Source organism: Palaemon carinicauda, chromosome 38, assembly GCF_036898095.1.
Source record: "Palaemon carinicauda isolate YSFRI2023 chromosome 38, ASM3689809v2, whole genome shotgun sequence".
Taxonomy (NCBI): Eukaryota; Metazoa; Arthropoda; class Malacostraca; order Decapoda; family Palaemonidae; genus Palaemon; species Palaemon carinicauda.
The window spans coordinates 15,455,576-15,478,584 of NC_090762.1; the positions used below are offsets into that span (position 1 = coordinate 15,455,576).

Consider the following 23,009-nt stretch of genomic DNA (forward strand, 5'->3'; position numbering starts at 1 on the left):
CCTAGACTAACCCGGGTAACCTCAGCCCTCAACCCTCTGCTACTTGTCCATCAAGGAGCCCGAGGCATTAGATCACTTGTTGTGCGGCCACCACAGGACCAATGGAGAAGGTTTCCATGCTCTTGTGGGTTACGTCTTTCAGGTAGTGGGCTGTGAAGGTCGTCTGACGCTTCCACACGCCCGCTTGCAATACCTGTGCCACAGAAAATTCTTCTTGAACGCCAGAGACGTTGCAATGCCTCTGAAGTCATGAGCTCTGGGTCGGTTGGACAGAGGAGGATCTAGATATAGGGCATATTCGATTACTTTTCTTATCCAGGAGGAAATAGTATTCCTCGTGACCCTCCTCTTGACCTTGCCTGTGCTGACAAAAAGTGCTTGTACACGGGGGCAAACTTTTGCTGTTCTTTTTAAGTAAAACCTCAGACTCCTTACTGGACATATTAATAGTTGGCCTGGATCTTCGGTTACAGAACGAAGACTCTATCCGAAATGAGCCGAACCTGGAGTCCGGCACACCCGGATTTTGAGTCTTAGCTACAAACTCAGGGACGTAGTTGAGGATTACTTTCCTCCATCTCCTAGAGTGGGAGACATCAGCAGATAGACCATGAAGTTCGCCGACTCTCTTGGCCGAAGCCAGAGCGAGCAGGAACACCGACTTCCATGTGAGGTGGCAATCTGAGGCCTGGCGTAGTGGTTCATAGGGGAAGCCCTTCAGAGACCTGAGGACCCGAACCATGTTCCAAGGGGGAGGTCTTAGCTCTGCCTGGGGACAAGTAAGCTCGTAACTGCGTATGAGCAAAGAAAGTTCCAACAAGGAGGAAATATCGACTCCTTTCAGTCTAAAGGCGAGACTCAAGGCCGAGCGGTAGCCTTTGATTGCCGAGACCGAGAGGAGCATTTCTTCCCGAAGGTATACAAGAAACTCCGCTATAGTTGGAACAGAGGCATCGAGGGGAGAGATACCCCTTCCACGACACCAACCACAGAAAACTGACCACTTTGCCTGGTAGACTGCCTCTGTGGATCTCCTGAGATGTTCAGCCATTCTTTTCGCAACCAGTTGCGAAAAGCCTCTCTGTGTGAGGAGGTGCTGGATAGTCTCCAGGCGTGAAGTCGAAGCGAGGCTACGGCTTTGTGGAAGATGTTGGCATGTGGTTGTTTGAGGAGGTCATGCTGTGGAGGAAACTCCCTCAGGATCTCCGTGAGGAGATGCAGAAGGTCCGGGAACCATTCTGCGTGATCCATAGCGGAGCTATGAGGGTCATTTGCAAGTTGTTGTTTGCTCGTACCTGGTTGAGGACCTTTCTCATCAGACAGAACGGGGGAAACGCGTAAGCATCCAGGTTTATCCACCGTTGTTGGAAAGTATCTTGCCAAAGAGCTTGGGGATCCGGGACTGGGGAGCAGTACAATGGGAGCCTGAAATTTAGGGTCGTTGCGAACAGATGCACCATAGGGGAACCCCACAAAGTCAGGACTTTGTTGGCTATCAGAAGATTCAAAGACCACTCGGTGCCAACTATCCGAGTCGCTCTGCTCAGCTTGTCTGCTAGCACATTCCTCTTGCCCGGAATGAAGCGAGCTGATAGAGTCACCGAGTTGTCTTCTGCTGCAACATGGCACAGCTGCTGCGAAAAGGTACCGCCCTGTTTGCTTAGATAAGCTACTACCGTGGTGTTGTCGCTCATCAGCACGACGGAGTGCCCCGCCAGGACCTGGTGGAACTCTTTGAGGGCCAGAAAGGCTGCCCTCATCTCCAAGAGATTTATGTGCTGGTACCTTTCTGATTCGGACCATTGGCCGGAGATGTAATGGTGCCGCACGTGAGCCCCCCATCCTTTTTAGATGCATCCGAAAAAAGCATCAATTCCGGGGGAGAGATGAGAAGATCGACCCCTTTGCAGAGGTTTGGCTCCACCAGCCACCACCCGAGGTCCGACTGTTCCTCTAGCCCTATGCGGACTAGCTGATCCTGAGAATCGGAGTGTTGGTTCCACTGAGATTTTAGTCGCCACTGGAGGGATCTCATCCTGAGGCGGCTGTTGGGGACGAGCTGGGTCAGGGAAGAGAGGTGACTGAGAAGGCGAAGCAAATACTGCGCCGGGAGCTCTTCCCGACTGAGGAAGACCTCTGCTATCTCCCTCAGTCTCTGGATACTTTCGTCTGATGGAAACGCTTTGTGCCTTAGGGTGTCTAATTGCATGCCTAGGTATCCCAGTTCTTGAGAGGGGAGCAGTTGAGACTTCTCGAGGTTTACCACGATCCCCAGATCCTGGCAAACCCTAGAAGCTCGTCTCGGTGGCAGAGAAGGGCCGCCTCCCAGTCTGCCAGAATCAGCCAGTCGTCCAAGTATCTTAGGAGAAGGATGCCGACTCTGTGAGCCCAAGATGATACTAGGGCGAACACACTCGTGAATACCTGGGGTGCTGTGGAAAGACCAAAACACAGCACCCTGAACTGGTAATGCTTCCGATTGAACATGAATCTCAGATACTTCCTGGAAGACGGGTGAATTGGGATCTGGAAGTATGCGTCCTTCAGATCTAGAGTGCACATGAAGTCCTGGAGTCTTATCGCTTGTCTGACTGTGTCGGCCGTCTCCATCCTGAAAGGTGTCTGTTCGACAAACCTGTTCAGGGTCGAGAGGTCGATGACTGGTCTCCAGTCTCCAGACGCCTTTTTCACAAGAAAGAGTCGACTGTAGAAGCCTGGGGACCCATCGAGGACCTCTTGGAGAGTGTCCTTCTCCAACATGGACTGGACTTCTGCCGAGGGCAAACTCCTGTGCGGATCCCTTCGCACAGGAGTTCGATGGAATCGGCACTCGAGTCAGTGGAGGGAGAGGGAGCGTGAACGGGATACGATACCCTGAACGAATCACCTCGACCGTCTAGGGTTCGGCCCCGTGGTGAAGCCACCTCTGCCAGCGGCTTTGCAGGCATCCCCACACAGGTGGGCAAATGGGTGGATTGCCTGTCTCATTGGAACCGGCCTCGGCCAGATCCCTTCCTACCCTTTCCTCCACGTAAGGACTTTTTTCTGTGAAAGGCCTGCTTTGCACCCTTTTTACCCTGCTGTTTTGGGTCTCTAGCCCTTTTCGGCTGCGGGTTTTGCTGTGCTTTCTGCTGTGGCTGAGAGGGTTAAGGTCTAGCAGTTAAGACCTTTTGGATGAGGGAGTCCTGACTGGACTTCCTCCACCTCTCTGCCACCCGCTCGACATCCTCGGGATGAAACAAAGAATTGCCCTCAAAAGGAGCATTTCTCAGTCTCGCTACTTCGGCCTGAGGGAGATGTCTATAGAGCTTGCCTATGACGGTATCTCTCCTCTTCAGGATAATGTTGGCCCAAAGGTTCACTACCTGATGGGAGAGGAACTCGATGGCCCGAGTGCCAGACAATAGGAAAGTCTCCAAAGACTTCCTGGAGGACTCCCGAGACAGGTCTTTAGACCGCTTCAGTTGTCCTAAGGATCCTAACCAGAAATCCAGCCACAAAGTAGCCTGCATGGCATACTTCGCCACCTTTTCCTGGTTTAGGATTTCAGAGGCAGAAAAGGAGACAAAGTCCCGTAAGTTTCTCGAAGGGGGTGGCCTTCCAGAGTGCCTCTATAGAGTGGTCGAGAGGCAGCGTAGGAAGAGATTTCCCGAGGATCTCGTAGTACATCCTCTGAAACACATACGGAGGAGGTAGGAGCTTGAAGGACGAGTTGGAGCGGAGAGAAGAGGTGGACCCAATTACCTGGGACACTGCCTTCTGTTTGGCACACTTCAACCCCTTTGACCAGGGCAAAGCTGCACTGGTCCTATGAGGTTTCTGAGTACCATAGAACTGGTCAAGGACCGTTTCTTTTCCATCTAGAGGAGCTGCTGATGGATCTGGAAGTCCATTGATGGAACAGATGCAGACTAGGACCTGCCAGAAGGCGTGTTCCGACTCCTTCCTTTCATCCTCTGTAAGCTTAGGGCTAGCGGCTACTGGCAGAGCGTCATCCTCGAGATCGCTCTGCCCTTCCACGTCCGAGCACTCATCCATAGGAGCCCGGAGTGGGTCGAAGTTGTCAACTGTAAAGACTGGGGATAGGGAGACTACCGGGGAGGTGCTCGCTTCCGGTTGCCTGGGAGGCAGTGAGGAAGAAAACCTGGCCGAGGATTTGCGGATGGTGAACAAATCCTTTGGTTTCCTCCAAAGAGGCCGGAGGTCCTCTGTCTCCAAGGGCCTAGAGGACTCCGTCGGCTTACGGGTAGAATGTACGTCCATTGCCGTACGGGTTGAATCCCGTCCGGTCGCAGGTCGTGTCTCCTCAGACACTATCTCGACCAGTAAAGAACGGAAGGAGTCTCCATAGGAAGTAACCCTATTCTCCTTGGGGGGGCGAAGGACGAATCTTTTTCCTTTCCCCCTTTGGCCTGGCCTGTGGCATCTTGAACTGCAGGGGGCTACCCTGAGGTTTATGCCTAATCTCCTCCAGAAATCTTTTGCGAGGGGATGATCGTCTCCCCTTGCCTGAAGGACCCACCTGTGCGGGAACTTCCAACCTCCTCCTAGGATCGGAGGGAGGAGAGGACCCTGGGAAGAGAGGAGGCGACAAGGGAATCCTAGGTGTATCACCTGAGGACTGCGAGCGGGGAACGACTACCTTCATGGCTTGGCGCATTACATTGAATAAGGTGCTAAGCCACGGGGGTCACGGGCTCCTGAGGAACTAAGGGGAAGGTCCTTAGGAAAGAACTGCTCCCTGGGTTTAGGAACCTGGGCAGGATTCCTAACCCTCTCGTCTGATGGAGGTTTCCCTACAGGCAAGATCGGCACAGGCCTACCCTTAGGGATAGGGTCTGGGGTCGGTCGCGCAGGCAACTGTTGTCTCTGTTGAGGGCTAAGGGGCTCGAGACTGAATGTGAGCGCCATGATGGTCGTGCGCTCTTGCGCCAAATTGTTGGTAGGCAGAAGGGACTTCGTGCGTGTGCCTTTCCCGACTGCGCACACCTTTATCACGCTTGTAGAGCGCTTGAGGTTGTTCACACATCTGGCGCGCATAAGGTTGCTCACGCGCACAGCGCGCAGTGTGTTGTTCACGCACGTGGCACGCAACAGGATGTTCGCATGCATGGCGAGCAACAGGATGTTCGCGCATATGGTGCGCCATAGGATGAACCCGCGCGCCATGATCGCCATTTTGTTTGCGCGCACCAAGACGGTCGTGCGCGCCAAATCTGTGTCTCGCCAATCTGACCATGCGCGCCAACTTGGTCGTGCGCGCGAGAGCTTTCAGGTTGGTGAGAAAACTCACTGCTACAATCACCCGAAGGTTCACGATAGCTTGTGTTGTGTGAGCGCCAACGATCAACACAACGAGAGTTTGAAAACTCTCGTCATAAAAAGAATGACTCTGGTCACGAGAACCCAAAAGTTCAGCGTGAACTGTGTTGCACAAACCCGAAGGATCAATGCAACGAGAAACCGGAGTTTCTCTGTCACGATACACCGAAGTGTTAGCACGACTAGAGTTACGAGAGCCCAAGGATTCAGCGTAACTCAGGTTACGAGACTCCCAAAGGGTCAACGTAACGAGGAATCTGGTTCCTCTGTCACGAAATCCCGAAGGATCAACGTGACTGACGGTACGAGAACCTGGAGGTTCAACGTTACCATTGTTACGAGAGCCAGAGGGTTCAGCGTAATAGAAACCCAAAGGTTTCAAGTCGCGACAGCCTGAAGGTTCAGCGCGACGGAGACCCGAAGGACTCCTGCTGTCATGAGAACCCGCAGGACCAACATGACGAGAGCCCGAAGGCTCAAGAATACGCCAGCCCAAAGGGTGATCGTCACAAGACCCCGAAGGGTCAACGTGAGGAGAACCAGCAGGTTCAAAAAGACGTCTCTTCACAGCCCAAGGAGAACGCCCGGGGTGGAGGGGGGTTACCCACCCCTCCACTCTACGAACCTCCGGAGAGGAACATTCAACAGACTCCGCCCGAGGGGTAGACTGATTAAAGTCAACAGATAATTCCTCCGCAGGGGAGGAGAGTTCGCCCGAAGGAGAACTACGCTTATAACAAGGTTCTCTTTCCGCCCCTGGAGGGGAACCTAAAGCGTTAGGGGATTGCCGATGCACAAAGGCAACCCTCTCTCGCGAACGAGAGATATGTTCTCCCGAAGGGGAAGCTTGCCTTGGAAAGAACCCTGCCACTGCCCCTGGTGTGTTAGCTAACTCCTCGGCGTCGGAACCAGACCCAAGGTCTGGAAAAGAACAGGCGCTCCCTGGGGGAAGAGAAGGAGCCGACTCACTAGGGGAGCCGCCATCCTCGTCTATCCCACAGGGTTGACCTGGAGTCACAAGCCCTGCACAACTGCTCGACTGTGCCCCGGAAGGGCCTGGTCGAGAATAAGCTTCGGGTAAAGATTTGGGCGTCGAGGAAGCCAAAGCCCACAATTTCTTCAATTTCGAGGAAGACCCCGAAAGCGAAGATTCGTGTTTAGACTACTTGTTCTTCTTTAGACTACTTGTTCTTCTAACGCACAAACTTCTCCCACATGGAGGCAGGCCACTCCCTACATTCGGAACAGGTGTTGTCCCGTGAACACTGAGTTCCCCGGCAAGTCGGGCATAAAGGGTGTGGGTCCGTCTCCACAGATGACACGAAGGTGCCGCAGCGGCGGCCTTCAATCCCTGGACAAGTCCACATAGCGGGACAATAACCATACACACAACGACACACACAAAAGAAAAAGAAAAAGTAATAAAGTCAAGGCAGTTTGTGGTTACTCAACCGATAGGTGAGTGAGCAGGGTAGCTAGTCTACCCCAACCCCCTCCCGCTAACTAGCGGATGGGTTAATTATCCCTCACTAAAATTGTCTTCGCTGGTTTTCAGCGTTGCCGAAAGTAATACCCTATAAATAGCGAAGGTTTGTATCTGTCGGAACAAATACAAATTACTTCAAATTCTTCATTTGCTCCAGCGTATATACAAACCCTACTCTTAGGAGGGAGTAAATCCCCACCAACTGGCCTTGGTCATGATCCGGGGTCCTCTCTCTTTCTATCTGTGATCAATAGTAGAAGGAATGCTCCCCTCGCTAAAATCAAGTGGCGATATGAGGTAATGCAATGATAGTGGCCTGGAGAAGCTTGTGTGAGAGTGGAACTAACAGTGTAGCTTGTCTTTAACTTAGGAACCCGAGTACAAAACCTATTGTTCTTAAGACTTACCCAATATCCTCCCTTAACAAGGAGGCACAAGGGAAATGAGTCTTACCTGCAGCGAGGTGAGGTCAGCTAAGCTGAGGCTTGTGGAGCCGTTTTCCCCAGAGGGGAGAAGGAGCCAGTCATTCTTACCCATTCACCCCCGACTAACCCTGGTAACCTTAGACCTTAACCCTCTGCTATTTGTCTATCAAAAAGGCCTGAGGTGTTTAGAACACTTGTTGTGCAACCACCACAGGACCAATGGAAAAGGTCTCCATGTTCCTGTGGATTACGTCTTTGCAGGTAGTGGACCACAAAAGGTCAATAGACTCTTCTACACGCCCACTTACAACATCTGCGTCACAGTAGTTTCTTGAACGCTAGGGACGTAGCAACACCACTGATGTTACGAGTTCTGGGTCCTAGGATGGAAGAGGGTCTAGATTGAGAGCAAACACAATAGCCTTCCATTCCCAGAGGGAAAGGAAATCCTTGTGATCCTCCTCTTGACCTTCCCCGTGCTGGTAAACAGTGCTAACACACGGGGGCGAGCTGGTGTCGTTCTCTTAAGGTAACACCACAGACTCTTCACTCGGTAAAACCTCAGTTGAAAGGGTCTTCGGTCACTGAACAAAGACTCACTATCCGGAATGGGCTGCACCTAGGGTGCAGCACACTCGGATTTTGAGTCTTGGCAATCAACTCGGGGACGCCGCTGAGAATTACTTTCCCCGTCTCCTAGAGTAGGAGACATCAGAAGATGGATCATACAACTCACTAACTCTCTTGGTCAAAGCCCAAGCGAGTAGAAAAGCCATCTTCCATGTAATGAAGCAATCTGTTGCCTGGCATAAAGGTTCGTAAAGAGGGTCCTTCAGGGACTGAAGGACTCGAACCGCGTTCCCAGGAGGAGGTTGAGATCCGACAGGGGATAAGTTATCTCAAACTTTGTATGAGTAAAGGCATCACGGAGCGAACCCCCTTCCATGACATCAATCACAAAGGACCGAACACTTCGCCTGGAAGACTGACGCTGAAATGTTTCGGAGGGGTCTAGACATCTTTTCTGCAACTTGTTGCGAAAGGCCTTTCTGAGAGAGGTGGTGTAGGACCATTTCCAGGCATGAAGTCAAAGCAAAGCTACGGCTTTGAAAAGTGTTGGCATATGGCTGCTTTGAAGATTGTGTCGTGGAGGAAGATACCTTGAAACTCCAAACTCCGTCGGGAGCTGCAGAAGGTCCAGGAACCATTCCGCGTGATGCCATAGCGAAGCTATTGGAGTCATTGATAAAATCTAGCTTATCATGACTTGGCTGAGGACTTTTTCACCAGACTGAACGTGGGGAAAAAGCGTTCACCTCTAAGCTGGCCCACCGATCTTGGAGTACATCTTGTTCGAGGGCCTGGTGTTCCGGGACTGGGAAAAGGTCGAGTGGGAGCCTGAAGTTCAGGGCTGTTGTGACCATGACCACAGTCGGGGGACCCCACAAAGTTAAGACTTTGTTGGCTACAAGATGATTCAAAGACGCTAGTAGCCCACTAACTAAGTGGTCTTGTTCAGATTATCTGCAAGCACATTCCTCTACCAGGAATAATGCGAGCGGATAGGGGCACCTAGCTGTCCTCTGTCCATCTGAGGCTTCCCACTGCTAGCTGGTTCTATAGGAGAGATAAAATACTGGTACTTTTCTGAATCGGGCAAACGGATGATGATGAAATGGTATGGCATATGCCCCGCTTCTTTTGATGCATCCAAAGAGAGCATCAGATCCAGAGAGGATACGAGATGATTGGCATCTTTGCAGAAACTCTCGTATGCCACCCACCATCTGCGGTTCGTCCAGCGGGGGGAGAGGGGGAGATTGCACAGTAATAAACATCTTGAAGCGGTATAAAGACGCGCAACTACTTGTACGTTCTTGCAATGAAGGGGAAGAGCCTGTCCTCCTCCAAGTGAAACCAATCTAATGGGGGTTGGCCGAATAAGACAGATACCAAACGGTAAACCAGTTAGTCAGTACAGCTTATGTTAAAATAGCGAATCTCCATAGAGATCGCCTCCCGGACAGGAGACCGTTCGGTAATTACCGAATGCATCCAACCTTCCCCAAGAAGAGATTGAGATGTATCTTCAATCTATTGTTGGATGAGTAATAAGCATAAAAAAAGTCTACTACGGAGCAGTAACATCAAACAAACATACGGGCGTAGCCCGACCTAAAGTCAAGTCCGGAACTCAGTTGGAAAACGTTTAAAACGTTTGTGACGAAGATTCCTCCTCCTCGGGACGAAAACGTTTGTACTTCTCCGTCTCCGATCAGTAAACTAGCATAAGTATTGAATGTTCCCTACTAGGGAACAGATATGCTTATGAGAATTTTCCTGTCAATGTCATTGTAGGAGACTAAGACTTCCCATCGGGAGAAAGGAAGAAGTACCCATAAGTAGGCAGATCATAAATGCTGTATGTTTGGTTACAGTAAAGTAGCCAAGAAATGTACTGAATAACCTGGTTTCAGTAAGGGATATGGGTATACTGTACAACTTAGTTCTAATTGTAAGATGTATATAGCGCAGAGTTGGTCGTGCGCACCGAGATGGTCGCACGCGTAGCGCTAATCGCGCGTAAACGCTCCACATGACAAGAGTCCTAAGACTCTCTGTCATAAGAGTTAAACTCTTGATGATGAGGGTCACGAGAACCAGAAGATTCAGCGTGACCGTGTGTCCCCTAGAGGTAGCGCGACAAGGAAAGAACTCCCTGCTACGAGAACCCGAAAGTTCAGCGTAGCGCTGGACGAGCTAGAGCGAACACACTATGCAACGAGAGTCGTTAAGACTCCATGTCATAAGAGTAAAACTCTTGATGACGAGGGTCCTGAGAACTAGAAGGTACAGCGTGATCTCGTGAACCCCTAGAGGTTGCGCGACGAGGAAAAAACTCCCTGCTACGAGAAACTGAATGTTCAGCGTAGTGTTTGGCCCGCGAGCCTACAGGCTCAGCGATACTGATGTTACGAGACCCTGAAGGGTCAACGTAACGGGAAAACCGCAGTATCCCAGCTATGAGACCCCGAAAGGTTAGCGTGACTATAGGCACAAGAGCCCGAATGCTCAGCGTAACCGGTGTAGCGACACCCCGAAGGATCAGCGGCACCTCGGTTTCCCTGTCACGAGACACCGGAGTGTCAGCGTGACTAAAGGCACGAGAGCCCGAACGATCAGCGTAACCTGTATTGCGAGACCTCGAAGGGTTAGCGCAACAGGAAACCGAAGTTTCCTAGTCACGAGACACCGAAGGGTAAGCATGACTGATGGTACAAGAGCCCGGAAGTTCAGCGTAACCATCATTATGAGAGCCTGAAGGCTCAGCTTAACTGAAACCCCAAGGTTCCAGGTCGCGCGAACCCAAATGTCCAGCGTGACATAGGCCCAAAGGACTCCTAAGGTCATGAGAACCCGAGGATCAACATGACGAGTGCCCGAAGGCTCATTATCACCGTGAGGAGAACCAGCAGGTTAAAAAGAAGTCTCCTCACAGAGCGAGGAGGAGACCGTCCACGATGGAAGAGGGGTCACAAACCCTTCCACCCTACGATCCTCCGGAGAGGAACGTAGAGCAGACTCCGCCCGAGGGGGAGACTGATCCAGCTCTAAAGAAACCTCCTACGCAGGGGAGGTTTGTTCTCCCGAAAGAGAACGTCGCTTAAGACAAGGCTCTCATTCTGCCCCTGGAGGAGAACCATAAGCCTAAGGGGAACGCCAATGCCAAAAGGTGGTCTTCTCGTTAGAACGGGACTCGTTCCCCCGAAGGGAAAACCTGCTTCGGAGAAAGCTTTGCCACCACCCCTGGTGGATCAGCAAACTCCTTGGCGTCGGAAACAGACTCAAGGCATGACCGACGGGCTGCAGCGCCTGCAACAACCCGCAGCTCTAACAAAGGCATGACCGACGGGCTGCAGCGCCTGCAACAACCCGCAGCTCTAACACAAAAGCCGAGCACAAGTTTTCTCTCGCGAACGACAGGAAAGTTCTCCCGAAGGAGGACTCGCCTAGAAAGAGCTTTCTCCCAACTCTATGGGAAAAAAGTGTAGGCGTACAACATATGTTGGTCACTGAACAATATTTCTTGTGAACGAGAGAGAAGTACCTCCCGAAGGAGGATATCGCCTAAGACAAGCTTTCTCCCAGGTCTATGGAAAAAAAGCGTAGGCGTAATAATCTCTCTTGCAAATGAGAGAGAAGTTCTCCAGAAGGACATCGCCAGCTCTATGGGTAGAAAGCATAGGCGTAACGATTTCTCTCGCGAACGTGAGAGAAGTTCCTTCTGATGAAGGAACAAGCCGTGGACATGGTTTTCCCCAACTCATGGGGAAGACGCACAGTCTTCGGCAATGAGATAGCAAAAGTAGATCTCGACGAGCAGTCAGCAACTCTTCCCGAAAGAGGAAAGGTTGCTGAACGGCTGAAGTAGGGAAGCTCTCCCTCGGAAGGGAGAGGCAGCCCAACTCTGGGAAGGTTAACACTTACTCGTAAGGGAAGGTTCTCCAACCCCTGGAGGCGAACCTCCTGGCAGCACTATACTTCTCATCAACAAGCCTTTTTCAAGTTGAAGGTCAGCAACAAGTGCTACCTCAGGAAGCGCAGAACATTGACCGAAGCCAATGGCCTTTCTTTCTACATCGCTGCTATCAGTTAGAAAAGGAAATAAAAGTCGTGATAAATTACAATTCATAACTCCCCTGTATAACATGAACTATTCGGGGAATAAGTCGCCTTCCTTGTAAGAGAATTCCTCAAAAGGGAGCGGAACTGTTATAAACTTCAACTCTAAACACTGAAACAAGCTCACAGGAGTGTTGAGGAACTGCCGGCCACCCACGCAGGGGAGGGTGGCAAGGAAGGGGAGCAGTAGTATTAACACAATGACAACTCCCTTACGGCGGAGACCGCCGCATACGTTGTAAACTGTAATTATAGTTACAAGTATTTATCATCATACGAGCATGTTTCCATTATATACATATATACACTCATATATATGTACAAAGATAAAAACACACACAAAAGAATAAACTAAACAGAAAAACAATCAAGGCAAGTCTTTGTTAGAGAGAAAGGCAGCATGTCCGTCCTCTACCGAGCCATATAGTAAAGTGGGTACTCAGCCGAGAGGTGTGAGTGAGCGGGCTAGCCAGTCTACCCCACCCCCACACGCTAAATAGCGGATGGGGTAGTTATCCCTCACTAAAATTATCATGGCTCATCTTTCAGCTATGCCAAAAGTAATACCCCTATAAATAGCAGAGGATTTGTAATTACACCGGAGCAAAGAATAATTTAAAACAGATACCGCTGAAGACATGACATTCTTTCTCAAGCATCATGATGCGACACATTAAGGAGGACTCGACAAGTTTCAACCAAAGTTACAGTGACATCTTACCCAAGACAACAAGTTTTAACCAGTTACAGTACAGTGAAATCTTACCCAAGACAACAAGAATCGGTTTAATCATAATTATCCAGGCACCTGGCCATGACCTAGGTACTCGTACTATACTCAATACTGTCGTGCCTAGATGCAAAAATGTGGCTAAAACACTAAGGCAGAATCACATTGTTATCCCAATGGATGAGACATTGTTTTGTCAGGTGATGGAGATGAAGCAGAAAATGCCAACAGTACATGGATTGGCTTATTGTCATATTAAGTGGCTTTCGTACTGCTATGTATTAAGTGCGATTCTCAGATGGCGTTTAGGGAAAACCATCACATTTTTCACTGCAACGCTTCTGTGAAGATTACAGACAAATAGGAGACATAGTCGCCTCTGCCCTCCACAATAACACCAGGTGGCAGAGGATCCCGATGACCCCCAACCTTACCCGTATCAATCATAATGTATGCAATAAATTGTTATTTACTTTTTCATATTTATTGCGCTGTAATATTTTAATGACCTGGAAAGGTTTGTGATCTGCAAAGGTTTGACCCCCCAGGCTGGGGTTGTGACCTGGGAAGGTTTGTGACCTGTTAAGGGGGATCCCCCCAGCTAGGGGTTGTGACCTGGGAGCTACTAGGTTAGGTTAGGTAGGGTTGTTAGGTCCTGTACCCTTTTACAAACCTCAAGAGTGTTAAATATGTTATTTTTATTAGTAAAATAAATTTTTGAATATACTTACCCGATAATCATGTAGCTGTCAACTCCGTTGCCCGACAGAATTCTATGGAGGGATACGCCAGCTATCACAATACTAGAAGGGGGTGTACTTACCAGCGCCACCTGTGGCCAGGTACTCAAGTACTTCTTGTTGACACCTCCTCAATTATTCCTCGGTCCACTGGTTCTCTATGGGGAGGAAGGGAGGGTCGATTAAATCATGATTATCGGGTAAGTATATTCAAAAATTTATTTTACTAATAAAAATAACATTTTTCAATATTAAACTTACCCGATAATCATGTAGCTGATTCACACCCAGGGGGGTGGGTGAAAACCAGTGTACAAGATTAAAGGATAGCTAAGTATCCCGTATTTCATATAATCAGTTATCCACAATAACAATGAAATAATAAGTACCTGGTAAGGAAGTCGACTTGAACCGTTACTCTGCCTTTAATAAGATCGTCTTCCTTACTGAGCGCAGCGTTCCTCTTGGGAGGCTGAATCAACTCAAAGGTGCTAAAGTATACAGGGCTGCAACCCATACTAAAGGACCTCATCACAACCTTTAACCTCGGCGCTTCTCAAGAAAGAATTGACCACCAGCCAAATCAACAAGGATGTGGAAGGCTTCTTAGCCGACCGTACAACCCATAAAAAGTATTCAAGAGAAAGGTTAAAAGGTTATGGGATTATGGGAATGTAGTGGCTGAGCCCTCGCCTACTACTGCATTCGTTGCTACGAATGGTCCCAGGGTGTAGCAGTACTCGTAAAGAGACTGGACATCTTTGAGATAGAATGATGCGAACACTGACTTGCTTCTCCAATAGGTTGCATCCATAACACTTTGCAGAGAATGGCTCTGTTTGAAGGCCACTGAAGTAGCCACAGCTCCCACTTCATGTGTCCTTACCTTCAGCAAAGCAAGGTCTTCTTCCTTCAGATGAGAATGTGTTTCTCTAATCAGAAGCCTGAATAGTAAGAAACTGAGTTCTTAGAACTTGGAAAAGAAGGTTTCTTGATAGCACACTATAAGGCTTCTGATTGTCCTTGTAAAGGTTAAGACCTTTTTAGATAGTACCTAAGAGCTCTAACTGGGCAAAGTACTCTCTTCAGATCATTCCCCACCAAGTTGGACAGGCTTGGGATCTCGAACGACTTAGGCCAAGGACGTGAAGGAAGCTCGTTTAGCAAAAACCGAGCTGCAAGGAACATGTAGCCGTTTCAGATGTGAAAACAATGATCCTGCTGAAGGCGTGGATCTCACTTACTCTTTTAGCTGTTGTCAAGCACACGAGGAAAAGAGTTTTTAATGTGAGGTCCTAAAAAGAGGCTGATTGGAGAGGTTCAAATCTTGATGACATAAGGAACCTTAGGACCACGTCTAGATTCCAGCCTGGAGTGGACAACCGACGTTCCTTTGAGGTCTCAAAAGACCTAGGGAGGTCCTGTAGATCTTTGTTGGTGGAAAGATCCAAGCCTCTGTGGCGGAAAACCGCTGCCAACATACTTCTGTAACCCTTGATCGTAGGAGCTGAAAGGGATCTTACTTTCCTTAGATATAACAGGAAGTCAGCAATCTGGGTTACAGTGGTACTGGTTGAGGAAACTGCATTGGTCTTGTACCAGCTACGGAAGACTTCCCCTATAGACTGATAGATTCTGAGAGTGGATGTTCTCCTTGCTTTGGCAATCGCTCTGGCTGCCTCCTTCGAAAAGCCCCTAGCTCTTGAGAGTCTTTCGAAAGTCTGAAGGCAGTCAGACGAAGAGCGTGGAGGATTGGGTGTACCTTCTTTACGTGAGGTAGACTTAGAAGGTTCACTCTTAGAGGAAGAGTCCTGGGAATGTCGACCAGCCATTGCAGTACCTCTAAGAACCATTCTCTCGCGGGCCAGAGCGGAGCCAACCAACGTCAGCCGTGTCCCTTTGTGAGAGGAGAACTTCTGAAGTACCCTGTTGACAATCTTGAACGGCGGGAATGCATACAGGTCGAGATGGAACCAATCCAGCAGAAAAGCATCCACGTGAACTGCTGCTGGGTCTGGAATCGGAGAACAATACAACAGGAGTCTCTAGGTTATCGAGGTAGTGAACAGATCTATGGTTGGCTGACCCCACAGGGCCCAAAGTCTGCTGCAAACATTCTTGAGAAGGGTCCACTCTGTGGGGATGACCTGACCCTTCCGTCTGAGGTGATCTGCCATGACATTCATACCGCCCTGAATGAACCTCGTTACCAGTTAGCTTTCGATCTTTAGACCAGATGAGTAGGTCCCTTGCGATCTAGAACAACTTCCACGAAAGAGTCCCTCCCTGCTTGAAGATGTAAGCCAGGGCTGTGGTGTTGTCAGAGTCCACCTCCACCACTTTGTTAAGCTGGAGGGACTTGAAGTTTATCAAGGCCAGAATAACCGCCAACAACTCCTTGCAATTGATGTGAAGTGTCCTTTGCTCCTGATTCCATGTTCCCGAGCATTCTTGTCCGTCCAAAGTCGCACCCCAGCCCGTGTCTGATGCGTCCGAGAGGAGACGGCGGTCGTGTTTCTGAACAGCCAAAGGTAGACTTCCTTGAGAAGAAAGCTGTTCTTACACCACGCGAGAGAAGACCTCCTCTATTCGGAAACAGGAACTGAGACCGTCTCTAGCGTCATGTCCTTTATCCAGTGAGCAGCTAGATGATACTGAAGGGGGGGGGAGGTGGAGTCTCCCTAACACGATGAACAGGGCCAGCGATGAAAGTGTCCCTGTTAGACTCATCCACTACCTGACTGAGCATCGGTTCCTTCTCAGCATGCTCTGGATGCATTCTAGGGCTTGGAAGATCCTTGGGGCCGACGGAAAAGTCCGAAAAGCTCGACTCTGAAGATCCATACCCAAGGAGACAATGGTCTGGGATGGGACGAGCTGAGACTCCTCAAAATTGACCAGGAGGCCCAGTTCCTTGGTCAGATCCATAGTCCATTTGAAAATCTCCAGACAGCGACGACTTGTGGGAGCTCTTAAAAGCCAGTCGTCTGACGGAGCCGGACACAAGATCATGGTACTGCTGCACAGTCTGTGAACTGTCAATCATGGGCAAGCGAGGGAGTACAGTGACAACCCGAATCTGTCTAGACTGTCTGGGTCGTACAGACAAACTCCTTATCGGGTTGCTGAGGTTGCCGCACTGCGTCACAACAAGTCACTTCTGTTGGTTGTTGAACGTCTTCCCCGTGACACATTGACTCCGTAAACAAAAAATCCTCTAACAAGGACTAAGCTTGGACTGCATGCCTTGTAACACAGCTCAAGGTCTATGGGAGCAGGTGTGGTAACAGACGGGATTAGCGACTGAAGTGGAACCATTACCTTCCCTGGAAGCATGTTATGCTTAAATAAAAGTCCATAGGAGGCTATGCAGCTAAAGGCTCCCTCCAAATGACAGAGTCCTCAAGGGAATATCAGAAGGAGGGAGAAAAGAACTTTCTCATCTACAGGGACCATATCCTAGAAAAGCTAAGTTCTCTCAGTGAGGGTTCACTGGTGCAAAAGCAGCAGACTAGAAGGCAACGTTATGAAACTGCTTGACAGTCTAGTGAGTTGGCAACAACCAAAGATGTGTGACTGAGAAGCATGCGGTAAGGTATGCAGAGCATGTTGTATGCAGAGTATGCTGTATGCAGAGCATGCTGTATGTAGAGCATGTTGTATGCAGAGCATGCTGAATGCAGAGCATGCTGTATGCAGAGCATGTTGTATGCAGAGCATGCTGAATGCAGAGCATGCTGTATGCAGAGCATGTTGTATGCAGAGCATGCTGTATGCAGAGCATGCTGTATGTAGAGCATGTAGTATGCAGAGCATGCTGAATGCAGAGCATGCTGTATGCAGAGCATGTAGTATGCAGAGCATGCTGTAAGCAGAGCATGTAAGGTAAGCAGAGCGTGTGCATGGCGTTTAACATTTCTCAGAAATTCCATGACCAGTGCTAGAGTGCTTTATGCATGCTTGCATGGGGTTTTAATATCAACATAATATATACCTTACATTCATAACTCATGATTCATATTTTTGCCATATTTTGCGATATTGTTAAAAATATATTGCCAGGAATACAAATATATTTTTATAAGTAATACAAATAACCTCCATTATCATAAGGTTTGAAAATGGAGGTAAGGTATGCTGAACAGCAGAGTCAGAACGAGCTGGAACAACAATAGTTGTGGTTTCCTCTTCAAGACTCTGTTGAGGGAACACCTGAGGCTCAGTCTGCAAAGGCTGATCAAAGGAAGTAGCAGAAGGTAGGCGCATGGGTGGAGGAGGCTGACTCCTGGCATGAGTGGCTGAACTCAAGGGTTGCGCTTGCTGAGTGGTTGGCGGATGCGCAGTAGCAAGTTCCTGAGGAACGAGTTGAGGTTCCTGCGGTGTGAGCTGAGAGCGAAAAGGTAGTGGCTGCGCAGAACGCAGTAAAAATCTCGCAAGTTGAGGCTCCTGAGGCGCAAGGCTAAGGTGTTGAGGTGCTTGCCTTGAGGAGGGTTGAGCTCGCTGCAGCGAGAGCTGAGGAGACTGACTCATGGACGGGAGAGGTTGTTGTACCTCAACCGAGTGTTGCATCACTGGTGGAGCAGCAAGTGGAGGCGGAGGAAGAGAGGTATAATCCTCCTGATCCCATTGTAAAGGTTGCCTTAAGGAAGGCGGAGGCTGAACACCACTGGGAACAGCAAACTCAGAACGTGGCTCAACATCGTACGCCTGGCAGGTGGTACTGCGATCAGGCGGAGCGAGCGCAGGCGGAGCGAGCGCAGGCGGAGCGAGCGCAGGCGGAGGGAGTGTAGGCGGAGGCGGAGGCGCAACACTCTCAGCCCGACACTCACGCATCAAGTCCGAAAGCTGTGCTTGCATGGACTGTAGTAGAGTCCACTTGGGGTCGGCAGAAACTACAGTAGGCTGAGGTAAAGCCTTAACAGTCGAGCTCTGTTGTGGCAGAACCTTACTCCTCTTAGGCGGAGTGCATTCAACTGATGACTGAGGAGAGTCAGAGCTAACCCAATGACTGCATCCGGGTTGTTGAACTCTAACTTCGTACGTCTGGCATAGGTCTGGACTTTACGTTTAAGAGGTCTTGAGACCTGAGACCAGCGTTTTCTCCCCTAAATTTCTTCTGCAGACGAGCAAAATAAGGGCTCAATCGTCTGCGGGTGGGAGTGACGGTCTCGGTAAGACACGCCCACAACCACCGAGGATACTTCTGTGCGCCGATCAAGGCCTGCTGAACCCTTCTGCCCTTCGACATTGCTTCTCCCCTGGGCTTGGGAGCTTGCAAGAGGTCCCGGACTGGAAGGACGACTGGCGCGCACAGAAGTACCCTCACGCACAACACTGACACACTTTGCGCTAATCACTTATCACTTTGATTTTCTGTTTGCACTTATTTCACTGAACTCGAAACTTTAAGTGGTTTGTACCTGAAACACGCAATTCTATCCTTTCTCAAAAGTTAGTAATTGCGAAAACAGAATTACAATGTAACAGAAAAATCTAATGAAAGATAAATAATTCAGTGGCTGGAAAGAGACTAAACACTAGATCACTCTAGAAACGTTTACCTTCTTCCCCTAAAGAGACTAGGGAGAAGAGCAAAAACGATAACAACGTTACTCGCTTGAATGAAACGTTTATCCTCCTCTTTCTCCCTCCGTCTCTATCTCTCTCTCTCTCTCTCTCTCTTGACTTAGAACCTGAGAGAAGAGCCCAATCATATATATCGTTAAAACATATTATTGTTAAAGGAAAAAAACTGAAATATTTCCCAAAATGAAAAGTTCCTTTATTAGGATTAAAACCATTAAGTTAAGAAAGAATGAACAAAACGCTAGACACGGTTACTCTTACTGCAACGTGAAACCGTGAAAATTCTTTCTCTATCGTAACGATAGAGCGCAAGTTGAACGTTCTGAACGTCAACAACTGCAGAGACAAAACAAAACGTTAGTTCAACTTTGAAAACAGTACGAGACTATCAAAGAAATTCTTTCAAAGACATTAAAATAGCATAATATGTTAACAGGTAAAACAAAAATGACGGGCTCAATGTTAATTAACTTCGGTACCAAGAAAAGACCGCCTACTATTAGGAAGGTCGAATATAAACAAATATAAAAATTAATTTTAATAAGTTTATAATAAAAGGAAGTTAATCGAAGAGGCCTATAAGAGGCGGAGAGATATAAAATAAATCTATAACTTTTGTTAAGCAAAATTAAGAAAGAGAGTCTATACTCTCTTAGACACCAACACTTCCGTCTAAGGGAAGGGTCGGCCATTTAAAGGTGAAAGAGAGTTCATACTCTCTTCGTCACCATAATTAATCAAATTAATTCCAAAAGCTAACTAAGCTAATATAGAAGTTTCCAGTAAAGCGACAGCCGAAATCAAAGAGAAATACTTCACCAAAGTCGTGAAAATACTCCAAGAACATAAGCGTATCCCAGAACGTCTTGCCGGAAGCACGACAGAGGAATAATTGAGGAGGTGTCAACAAGAAGTACTTGAGTACCTGGCCACAGGTGGCGCTGGTAAGTACACCCCCTTCTAGTATTGTGATAGCTGGCGTATCCCTCCATAGAATTCTGTCGGGCAACGGAGTTGACAGCTACATGATTATCGGGTAAGTTTAATATTGAAAAAATCATGTTTAGTGACCTGGGAAGGGGAGTCTGGAGGCTTGCCCCCGGCTACGGGCTGTGACCTGGAAACTACTAGGTTAGGTTAGGTGGGTTTGTTGGAGTCTGTACCCTTTTACAAACCACAAGTCTTAAATAATCAGGTTTTGTTTCGTTTTCACACCCAAATCCCCGAGTTCCCACTGGGGGTCCCCATTATCGTAGGATATATATATATATATATATTATATATATATATATATATATATATATATATATATATATATATATATATATATTTCTGAAACTATTAATTTGCGACAGGAACGAGTATCATTTTCGAAGAGAGCGTAAATTTTTCTATTAGAAAAAGTAGTTTTTTCCCTAGGTTACATTACCCTGTAATAGACTACAATATTACCAAATAATCTAACTGAAATACTAGGCTCCAATTGATTTAATTACAAAATTTCGTAACACTTATTTATTATGGCTGTATTTTGTTAGGAATTAGTAAAGTTGTCATTTCTTTACATATATCATAAAATCCTATATGTATATTTGTGCAATTGTACAAGGGAAGTCCGTATACATAAAGGTAATCCTCTTGGCATATCTAATCTCTATTAACACTTTTTACTCCCTTGTTACCAGTACTTACATATGAAATTCTCGTAAGAAATAACTAAATTGGCTGATGAGCTAAGGATAATCCGATAAAACACTTGGATAATTGTAACCGTAGAACGTACAGGAGAGCTCAAGTTACTTGGTAATCCAAACCATGAAGACGAAAAACTACAATCCAGTGTTGCCAGATGCCCTTGGCAAAATTCTGTATATTTTGTCCATTTTTTTCTGTAGATTTAATGAAATTTCTGTAGATTACTCGTATGAACTTTATTTGCTTTCTAATACATATATTCGAAGTTACTGATGCATAACTAAAAAAAATACCATAAATTTGATCCTTTTACATGTAGACAGACTTTAACATAATTTTGTAGAATTATGTTTTGATGTTTAAATTTGCATAATTAATATAAATGTTAGTCCCTTTATATGTAGACACACTACCATAATTTTAGATATTAATAAAGCGACAATGCAAAATTTTCTAGGCCTACAAAGAATGACACTAATGAAAACAAAATTATATGCCATAATTAAAGCTTATGTACAATTCTGGCTGTACCCCTTAATGATATAGGTAGGCTACTTGACAAGTTATTAGTAAAACAAAAATATTAGTTCACCAATTATACTCATAATTACCACACTAGACTGGGAGATATGTTGTTGGAAATTACTATACTAACCCTCATCACTATCCTCTGTATCCTTATTAATGCCCTTTTTATACATGCTGCTATTGAATTTAGCTCTATCAGGGCAATTTCTTGAGAATTTCTGAGTCATGTGCAACAAAATCCAGTAGATTTATGATGAAAATGAAAAAAATTCTGTATTTCTGTAGATTTGTGGAAAATCCAGTAGAAATACAGAAATTTCTGTAGATCTGGCAACACTGCTACAGACTGATTTCAGTATTACTATTTCACCCATTGCAGGTAGATGGCATTACAGTAATTCAAGTTTCAACCCATTGTAGGTAGATGGCATTACAGTATTTTAATTTTCACCCGTTACAGGTAGATGGCATTACAGTATTTCCAGAGAACTAATTCTAAAGGGTGGAATATTGTTCGGTTAAATTGAAGTACCGATGTTACAACTAATAAAACCAAAATGCATTAATATTAAATACAAATTTAAAGAAGAAATTCACAAAATAATTCACGAATGTGAACATGAATATCATACAAACATTAAAAAAAACACGGAATATGACAATACAACGAAACAGCACAATAGCATTTCAGTATTTTTGTTTTTTGTACCAAATGAAAAGTTTCATATTCTATTTTATATCAAGATAACCAAGCTGGTGCTCGAGAAAATATGCTTGCTAATATTCAGTTGTGATATCAAATATCGTATTCACGAAAAAGTATTTATTACAGTTGTCTGTGGGTGTGAGACTCTACTAGGTGCACACACGATGATGATGATAATAATAATAAAAATAATAATAATAATAATAATAATAATAATAATAATAATAATAATAATAATAATAATAATAATAATAATAATAATAATAATAATAATGCCTGCGGGGTATTCAAGAACCTCTTTGCTTCCTGATAAAAACGAAAATATTTGTATATACTTTTAGGGAAAAGTCATACAGTAGTAACCCATCGATCCCTTTCTATCCATATCACATATGTCATTTTCATCCGACTATATATATATATATATATATATATATATATATATATATATATATATATATATATATATATATATATATATATATATATATATTGGTTAGCCTTAAGATTAAAAGGGCATTTACTTTGTACTTGTGTACAGTGGTGCCAGATATGGGTATTTATCCCTAGATTTGGAGATTTATTCTTACATTTGGAAATTTATCCTTAGATCTGGGGATTTTGGATGACTGGTGACGCTCTTCTGCACATATTTCTGTGAAGAAGAAACAGAGATGAGTAAACATCTATATTGTTGCAATTAGTTTACTTACAATTACATGAAGTATAGTGAGTAATTTCTATATTAGAAGAAAATATATTTCTGGAAATGGGGATTTTTGGCCGGTTTGGGGGATTTTTTTATCACAAGTTTAAGGGATTTTTAGACTAACCCATCTGGCATCACTGCTTGTGTAGAGTCTGCTGAGTTAAGACATTTACCAATAACAACAAATCACGAATTCAATTTCATGGGTCTATTACCCCAGTGACTGTAATGAAACCATAAAAGCTGCTAGTTCTGCCAATTGGTCTCCATCTATTGGCAGCTGTAAGTGTAAGAGTCATTATCCTTACCTTACAGAATAACTGAAAATATCAGTGAATATTTCAATGAAATTGAGACGCATTTAATCTTGCGCAAACTTCCTATAAATTCATTGATGAA

General features: G+C 46.6%; 1 long non-coding RNA gene across 2 annotated transcripts in view; it reads right to left on the reverse strand.

Moving 5' to 3' along the window:
* The window catches only part of LOC137630101 (uncharacterized), a 102,054-nt gene extending 81,275 nt beyond the window's left edge, over positions 1 to 20,779 (reverse strand). For both annotated transcript variants that reach the window (XR_011041654.1, XR_011041653.1), the window contains exon 1: positions 20,665 to 20,779. This is a non-coding gene — a long non-coding RNA (uncharacterized lncRNA). The remainder of the gene's footprint in view (positions 1 to 20,664) is intronic.
* Positions 20,780 to 23,009: the final 2,230 nt, after the last annotated feature.